A 7465-nucleotide genomic window follows, 5' to 3' on the forward strand; every position below is an offset into this window, starting at 1 on the left:
TGTCTGCGCGTCAATCTAGCAATTATGGTAAAAGGGTGCGCTGAAAAGCAAAAGGGAGGCGCTCTGGGCCACCCGAGCAACCACTGAAGTCTTTGCGAGGCCATTTGCGCGTGCGCATTCCTAGCCCTTTTGGGCGGAAGCCTTGGCATGACCTCACTCTCTCTCTCTCTCCCACTCTTGTTGGCCCGTTCCCGTATCAATCTTCTCGTCCCCTTTCCTAATTGGTCCAATCTTCACCCATTTTCCCTCCCCCCTCCCGCCCTTGCACCGTAGAAACTTAAAGGAGAGGAGAAAGTGGGGAAGATTGGTCGGGGGTGGGGGTGGGAGGAGAGTTGTCATTTCTCCCTTCCCGCCTTCCTATTGGCCGAGCCCTTGTCCGTCTCCCGGGTGCGCGGAAGGCGATTGGTCGGATTCGCCGGCGTGAGGCGGCGATCCAGAAAAAGGGCGGACTAAAAAAAAATTAAAAAAAAAGTGGAGGCGAGAAAAGGGATGGCGGAGGGGAAGATGGAGGAGTGAGGCGGAGGAGCCGGTCAGCGACGGGCCTTGGGCGTGAGTGCCGGGCGTCCCCCTCAGCGCCTTGCCCCGCCGAGCCGGCAGTCGAGAGGCCGTCGGGCTCCGGCTTCGAAAAAGGGGTTTTTATGTGGCGGAGGCCACCGTGACCTCTTGGCTTTTGCCCCCCTCAGACAGTTGCCCCGCCCACTCACCAGGCCCCGCCCTCCGGTTCTTGAAACCCCCCTCGTCTCTGGATAGGCCCCTCCCACCTATTAGGCCCCTCCCACACAGGGGGAAGGGCACCCCTTAATCGTGAGCCTCCTCCCACCTAAACCCCCCCCCAAGATTTCCCAGCACTGGGGAGAACGGGGGTCATTGGGGCGGGTGAGGGTGTCATTCCTAGCCAGCTCGTCTGCTCAGGTTTCTAGACCTCATTGAGGTAGAGGCCACAGAGCAACTAACCACCCCCCCTCCCCAGCTTTCCCAGCACTGGGGAGAACGCGGGTCATTGGGGCGGGTGAGGGTGTCATTCCTAGCCAGCTCGTCTGCTCAGGTTTCTAGACCTCATTGAGGTAGAGGCCACAGAGCAACTGGAGGGGTGTCCGTAAGGGGCGGGGGGGCGCCTGATGTTGGAGGTCTTCCAGCAGCTGGCCAATATCGGGACAGGCCAAGAATGGCCACATCTGGAGTTGGCGGGTTCCCACGGAAGACTTGACTCCTGACCGATGAGTTTCCTCCAACAGCGTGGAAAAAGACGGGCCGACTTGACCGTTTCTCTTCTCTCTCTCTCTCTCTCTCTCTCTCTCTCTCTCTCTCCTTCCCAGGTTGCTTCCGGCTAAGATTTGGCTGCACCTGCTTCTCCCCCCCCTGACGGAAAAACCGCGGAGGCTCGATACCATCATGTCCGGGACGGTCATTATCCTCCAGCAATTTGCCGGCGGCCTCAAGAGCCGGAATGAAGAGACTCGGGCGAAGGCGGCGAAGGACTTGCAGCATTACGTCACCATGGAGCTCCGAGAAGTAAGTTGGAAGGCCCCTGACAATCGGGGTGTCCTCATTTCACCGACCTCGGAAGGATGGACGGCTGAGCCGGTCAGGATCGAACTGCTGGCAGCCGGCAGTCAGCAGAAGTAGCCTGCAGTACCGCACTCTAACCACTGCACCACCACGTAGTTATGAGACCCTTCATGGTGTGACTATGGGACCTTGGAGCCCATTTTCCACTCCGGACTTTGCTTTCTTCAACGGAAGCAAACAAGAACTATTTCACCCCCTTTTTTGAGTTAAGATCGGACATACTTCTGATATAATAATAGTAATAAGAAGAAGAACTATTTCACCCCCTTTTTTGAGTTAAGATTGGACATACTTCTGATATAATAATAGTAATAAGAACTATTCCCCCCCCCATTTTTGAGTTAAGATCGGACATACTTCTGATATAATAAATAGTAAATAATAATAACAACAACAAAAGTTGGAAGGGATCTTGGAGGTCATCTAGTCCTACCCCCTGCTGAGGCAGGAAACCCTATACCATTTCAGACAAATGGCTGTCCAGTCTCAAAAACTTCCAGTGTTGGAGCATTCACCGCTTCTGGAGGCAGGTGGTTCCACTGGTTAATTGTTCTTAGGGTCAGAAAGTTTCTCCTTAGTCCTAGGTTGCTTCTCTCCTTGGTTAGTTTCCATCCGTTGCTTCTTCTCCTGCCTTCGGGCGCTTTGGAGACTAGCTTGACTCCCTCTTCTTTGGGGCAGCCCCTGAGATACTGGAAGACCGCTATCCTGTCCCCCCCCCCCCCGGTCCTTCTCTTTATTAAACTAGACATGCCCGACTCCATCGACAGTTCTTTAAATATGTGAGCCTCCAGTCCCTTGATCATCTCTGTCGCTCTTCCTCGCACTCTTTCTACCCTTCCTTTTTCTTTCATCCTTTTCTGATTTAGGATTTATGAAAGGGTTAGGGTAATTATTTTTTTTCTTCCTCTTCCCTGCACAGATGAGCCAAGAGGAATCCACCCGTTTTTATGATCAGCTGAATCATCACATCTTCGAGCTGGTCTCTAGTTCGGATGCCAATGAAAGGAAAGGAGGCATTTTGGCTATAGGTGAGTAGCCAGATAATAATAATAATAATATAAAGTTGGAAGGGACCTTGGAGGTCATCTAGTCCAACCCCCTGCTCAGGCAGGAAACCCAATACCATTTCAGGCAAATGGCTGTCCAGTCTCTTCTTAAAAACCTCCAGTGTTGGAGCATTCACCACCTCTGGAGGCAGGTTGTTCCACTGGTTAATTGTTCTCACTGTCAGGAAGTTTCTCCTTAGTTCTAGGTTGCTTCTCTCCTTGACTAGTTTCCATCCGTTTCTTCTTGTCCTGCCTTCAGGTGCTTTGGAGAATAGCTTGACTCCCTCTTTGTGGTAGCCCCTGAGATATTGGAACACTGCTATCCTGTCACCCCTCACCCTTCTCTTCATTAAACTACACATACCCAATTCCAGCAACCGTTCCCTATATGTTTTAGCCTCCAGCCCCCTAATCATCTTGGTTGCTCTTCTCTGTACCCTTTCTAGAGTCTCGACATCTTTTTTACATCGTGGTGACCAAAACTGGATGCAGTATTCCAAGTGTAGCCTTACCAAGGCATTGTAAAGTGGTATTAGTACTTCACTTGATCTTGATTCTATCCCTCTGTTAATGCAGCCTAGCACTGTGTTGGCTTTTTTGGCAGCTGCAGCACACTGCTGGCTCATAAGACTTGCCTAGAGAATATTGCTGGAGAGATCGGGGGCACTTGTTCGTCAAGTGTCCCCCAATGTTGCCGCGGGCGGTAGGGCTATTCACTGTGCCAGGTGCCAGCAAAGGAGCACCTCACACACACAATTCATTTCACTTCTTTTCGCTGCCCTAGAGCTGATGAGCACCTCGACAATTTAGCGTCCAAACTTAACAGTGGCATTGGGGGGAAAAAGTGTCTTACGACCGTTTTTCACACGGCCTTTGCAGCATCCCCAGGGTCCGATGATTTACATTCCAACGCTTGGCAGCTGGCTCCTAATTATGACGGTTGCCGTGTCCCAGGGTCATGCGGGCCATCTTTTGCCACAAAGCCAGACCCACTCCACAACCGTGTTGCTAATTTGACAGCTGCCATGATCGACTTAACCAATGCGGCGAGAAAGATGATAAAATGGGGCACAACTCACTTTAACAAACGCCTCGCTTAGCAAGATAAATTTTGGGCTCGTTTGTGCTCGTAAGTCGAGGACTACCTGGATTCTGTTTCCTCCAGTGAATTACCCATATTAGTCCTTTTAGCAGCTCTGACAAAATAGATTGTCAAACCAGAATTGTTTTTGTTAGGAATAGTAGGAGCTAACTACGAGAAGGAGCGCAGATACCTAATTTTACATGTACTAACAGCAGCGAGAATTGGAAACATGGAAATTTACCAACCGAACAAGTATTAATCAAGGAAATTTTTAGAATGCGCAGAAACGGATCGATTGACTTTAGAGGCTAAAGAGAAAGAACGTTTACTTTAGAACATGGGATAATTTTTATCAACGGCTAGGAAAACGGATTAGAGAGAGGAACGTGACGTGTAATTTTGAATACATATTAGTAAGAAGAATGCCACGGATTGCTTGATTAATACTGTTTATGATAATTAACCATACTTATTATCATTCTCTATTATTATCTATTGTTATTTAAACATATGCACCCAGACAATGTCCTATTTGCTAAATATTGAAAAATGTTATCCGGGGAAACCATAGCCCCAACCCTGATCCTAACCCTGACCCCATTCTATCCCTAACCTTATAAAAACTGATAAAATTTTCTAAAAGGAAAAAAAAAATAGAATTTGCTGGTGTTTTCTCTCCCTCAGCAAGCCTCATTGGGGTGGAGGGAGGCAATGCCACGCGCATTGGCAGGTTTGCCAACTACCTGAGGAACCTCCTTCCGTCAAATGACCCCGTGGTCATGGAGATGGCCTCCAAAGCCATTGGGCGTCTTGCTATGGCCGGCGATACCTTCACGGCGGAATACGTGGAGTTTGAAGTGAAGCGGGCTCTGGAGTGGCTTGGGGCAGACAGGAACGAAGGACGGAGACACGCAGCGGTAAGAATAGCTGTGCCTGGGAAGTTTTGGCGCTCAGTGACTTATTTCTGAGAAATAACACTGAATGTATGTATGTATGTATGTATGTATGTATGTATGTATATTCCTTTTAATTCCTCCCACATCAGGGTTGGGTGGGTGCACTGTAACATTTGTATTTTTTTATATTGTGTTTTTATTTTCAATTTAGACTTAATACGCATTGTGTTTGTAGTTATTTGTATTTGAATAATATTAATTTAGGGAAAAATAAATTCCACATCCATCGTGAAGTCACAAATGGGTATTTTTTTTTCCAACTGGTCTGCGGCCATGGCCCTTTTAATTCAACCTTTAACGCTTTGATAAATCACGAACGGCCTACGAAACCGCTGTTGTCGTTGGTCCCTTTTTCCTTATCCAGGTCTTGGTTTTGCGAGAGTTGGCCATCAGCGTTCCCACGTTCTTCTTCCAGCAAGTCCAGCCCTTTTTTGACAATATCTTTGTGGCTGTGTGGGATCCGAAACAGGCCATCCGGGAAGGAGCCGTCTCAGCTTTACGAGCTTGCCTTATCTTGACCACTCAACGCGAGTCGAAAGAGATGCAGAAGCCGCAGTGGTACCGAGTAAGGAAGGGGGGGGGGCATTTGAGGTTTTCTTTCCGAAGTTATAAAGTCCCTTCGGTCGCTCGAAGTTACGGGAAGGATTCGAATCTGATTTTAATTTAATTTAATTTAATAATAATTTGATTTCTATACCGCCCTTCTCCCGAAGGACTCAGGGCGGTGAACAGGGCAATACACAATAAAAATCGAATACAAAAATTAAAAAGCCATTAGACATCATGCCCATAAAATCAATACATATTAAAGTTAAAACTAGTTTTAAAAACCCAACCCCATCCCGTCAGACCAGGCCAGCTTGTTCGAAAAAGAATGTTTTGAGATCGCGCCGGAAGGAGCCAAGGTCCTTTTGAGGCAAGATAGGATGGGATTCTCACAGATCCCATCAGGCACGGCTGTTTGGAGGGGCTAATATTCAGCTCTAAGCAACGGTCCGTCTGGTTTCAGCATACCTACGAGGAAGCGGAGAAAGGCTTCGATGAGTCCGTGGCCAAGGAAAAAGGGGTGAACCGGGACGACCGGGTTCATGGCGCCTTACTGATCCTCAATGAGCTGGTCCGGATTAGCAGCATGGAAGGAGAGGTGAGTTCGTCAGTTGGGGCAGGGGCCGTGTCGTTATAAGACTTTCCTGTCCTTCAGCGGGGGTTAAAAACCTTGAAGGAAAGCGTGACCCGGACAGCCCGGTGAACGGGCCCAGTCGGATTGAGTTTTCCAGCGCGGAGTTTGCGGAAAGAGAACGGGGTTCTCCGCCACCACCCTCGTTCCTATATGTTAAAGCTGTGGCAGCGAACCTATGGCACCGGTGCCACAGGTGGCACGCAGAGCTCTCTCTGCGGGCACGTGCGCCGTCGTCCCAGTCCTAGGCCTTCAGCTGGGTTTTATAATTTTTCCCCCCCCGCTTCAATCAATTTCAACTTCTCGCGGGGAAAAAAAAGAAAAAGATCTCGCAAAGTTGGAACTGATTGAACTTTTTATTTTTTTATTTTATTTTATTTTAATTCCATTTATATCCCGTCCTTCTCCGAAGACTCAGGGCGTCTTACAAACTTAGCAGTAGCCTTCATTCTATGTATATGCCTGCTTATTAGGGCTTTCACACACACACACCCCAAGCGGCATTATTACAAAGTCAGCTTAATTGCCCCCCAACAATCTGGGTCCTCATTTTACCTACCTCGGAAGGATGGAAGGCACCCATTTCAACCCACGCCCACCCAGTACCCAACGATACAGAAGTGGGTTTTGGATTGCAGTTTGGGCCCTCGATCTCTAAACGGTTCGCCATCGCTGTGCTAAAAGTAAAATTTTGCCCAACAGAATGGGAATGGAATTGAACAGTTGCTGCTGCCGTTAGAGCAGGGGTGTCCAACTCAATTTCATGGTGGGCCGCATCAGCATTGCGGTTGCCCTCAAGGGGCTGGGTGGGTATGGCCAGGGTGGGCGTGGCCTACTGGGTGGGCGTGGCTAGAGTGCATAGGGCCTACTGGGTGGGCGTGGCCAGCTCTACCTCGTTGGCATCAAGGGTGCCTATGGGGGCCTGGTCAGGAGTGGGACAGATCTGAGGGTCTCTGGCAGAAGGAGGGTCTCTGGGCCAGGGCCAAGACAGTGGGGGCCGTTCCCTCTCTGTTTCCAGGATGGGTTCGTGGGCCGCATGAAACCACTTCGCGGGCCGGATCCGGCCCCCCGGGCCTTGTGTTTGACATGTCTGCATTAGAGGCTCTAAGGCGGATGCGATAAGCAGTTGCTTCGATTCCACGACGACGCCCTTCTCTGTTTCCTATCCTGAGGCTAACGGGCCTCCCCGGTCTTAACTCTCTGCTTCCCGTCCCCATTTAGCGTCTCCGAGAAGAGATGGAAGAAATCACCCAGCAACAGCTGGTGCACGACAAATACTGCAAGGACCTTTTGGGCTTCGGCACCAAGCCCCGTCACGTCACCCCCCGTTCTCCAGCTTCCAGTCGGTGCAGCCCCAACCGTGCAACGCCTTGATCGGACTCTTGGGTTACAGCCCCCACTCGGGAATCCTGGGATTTGGGACCTTACCGGTCCCCGGCCAAGTCAACTTTGGTAGAGAGCCGATGCTGCCGAGAACTGATGGAGGAGAAGTTTGACCAGGTGAGTTTCCTCCACCACCCCCTTTCCAATTAATTGCAAGCGCTTTTGAAGAGCATCCAAAAAGGCCAGACAAGACAGTCGATCCAAACTGTGATTTGAACCGGGTCTTCTTCTTCTTCTTCTTCTTCTTCTT

At 49.8% G+C, this 7465-nt stretch overlaps 1 pseudogene across 1 annotated transcript in view; it reads left to right on the plus strand.

Annotated features, from left to right (window-relative positions):
* The first annotated feature begins 319 nt into the window (after positions 1-319).
* Positions 320-7465, plus strand: part of LOC310648018 (serine/threonine-protein kinase mTOR-like) — a 7504-nt pseudogene continuing 358 nt past the window's right edge. Inside the window, exons 1-7 of the transcript XR_014494476.1 lie at positions 320-549; positions 1317-1512; positions 2489-2597; positions 4384-4616; positions 5020-5220; positions 5665-5799; positions 7054-7332. The product of XR_014494476.1 is annotated as a serine/threonine-protein kinase mTOR-like (transcript). The remainder of the gene's footprint in view (positions 550-1316; positions 1513-2488; positions 2598-4383; positions 4617-5019; positions 5221-5664; positions 5800-7053; positions 7333-7465) is intronic.

This window comes from Vipera ursinii, assembly GCF_947247035.1.
Source record: "Vipera ursinii genome assembly, chromosome: 17".
NCBI lineage: Eukaryota > Metazoa > Chordata > Lepidosauria > Squamata > Viperidae > Vipera > Vipera ursinii.